This window comes from Octodon degus, unplaced genomic scaffold (genome assembly GCF_000260255.1).
Source record: "Octodon degus isolate 3935 unplaced genomic scaffold, OctDeg1.0 scaffold06453, whole genome shotgun sequence".
NCBI lineage: Eukaryota > Metazoa > Chordata > Mammalia > Rodentia > Octodontidae > Octodon > Octodon degus.
The window spans coordinates 1-1,245 of NW_004531029.1; the positions used below are offsets into that span (position 1 = coordinate 1).

At 58.2% G+C, this 1,245-nt stretch overlaps 1 long non-coding RNA gene across 1 annotated transcript; it reads left to right on the forward strand.

Moving 5' to 3' along the window:
• Positions 1–215: 215 nt before the first annotated feature.
• On the forward strand, positions 216–887 carry LOC111814996. Its single transcript, XR_002819824.1, has 3 exons — positions 216–295; positions 380–422; positions 822–887. It is a non-coding gene; the product is annotated as an uncharacterized LOC111814996 (long non-coding RNA).
• Positions 888–1,245: the final 358 nt, after the last annotated feature.

Genomic DNA, 1,245 nt, shown 5'->3' on the forward strand with positions numbered 1-1,245 from the left:
GCACCCAGTGACTGCTGGAGGAAAACAGTGGCATCCCAGGGCAAGGCCTTGCTGCTGTGGGACTTGGCTGGCCTCCTGGGAGACTCGGTGGAAAGCAGCTCATCCCTGCTCCCACATGCAAGGCTCGGGCTTGGCAGGGTAGTTAGTCCTCTGGGGAGACCTTCCTGCAGACTAGGGGAAGGGCCTCTGACAGCGTCCCTCTTGTCCACCCTTAGGACCAAGGACACTCCCCGTCTCAGTCTGCTTTTGGTGATTCTGGGTGTCATTTTCATGAATGGCAACCGTGCCAGCGAGGGTGAGTGGGGGCCCTGCAGCTGGGGATTTGCCCACGGTCCCATCTTCGTGTGCCAAACTATTGTACCCCCATTTCACCTCACAGCTGTCCTCTGGGATGCACTCCGCAAGATGGGACTTCGTCCTGGGTATGATCAGCTCCTCAGCTCCTGGCCCTCAGTGCCATCCTGCGACAGGAGACCCCGGGATTGCGGTGGCCTGGGGTCTTGGGCAGGGGGACGGTTGCCCTAGGCTCCGTAGAAAGGAGAAGGTCTCACCAGGATGGATGGGGACATCGGTCTCAAACTCTCAGCCCCTATCAGCTCACAGTCCCCAGAGGAGATCTCAGAGAGTCAAAGCAGAGTGTGGCTCTCCATTGAGCCCCTCCCTCAAGCAGCCCTGAACCACTGGCCTCTGGCCTCTGCTGTGTGCCCGGCCCCCATGGGCACGCCCCGTGGGCCAGAGAGCTCGGGATGGAGCTGAGGAGTAGCCCTGCCCCCATACGCCAGTGCCCCTCAGTAATCCTGGGTTCCTTCATTTGCCCTCAGGGTGAGGCACCCTTTCCTTGGTGATCTGAGGAAGCTCATCACAGATGAATTTGTGAAGCAGAAGTAAGTCGCGACTGGGCTCACCCTGCCTCACTCTCAGTGTTTCCGGGTGCCAGTGTATTCCCAGCCTCAAAGTTTAGCCTAGAGGCATGAATGTGGGTCAGGATGTGGGAGTGTGGAGGGAGGAGAGTTCTGGGGTCATCTTGGGGAAAGGCAGTGACCCTCCAAACAGCCAGGAACACGGTGTTGGGGCATGGTAACGAGCCTATGGCACCCGTGCCATAACCAGCTGCTTGTTAGCATTGAAAGCGCTGAAAGCGAGCGAGGGAGATGAAGGCTGTGCATGTAGTGTAGCTAACCTTGGCTGAATGTTTCTATTTTCTGAAGTGCATCTTGCCCAGACTCAGCCAGCCCTCTTTGGGGA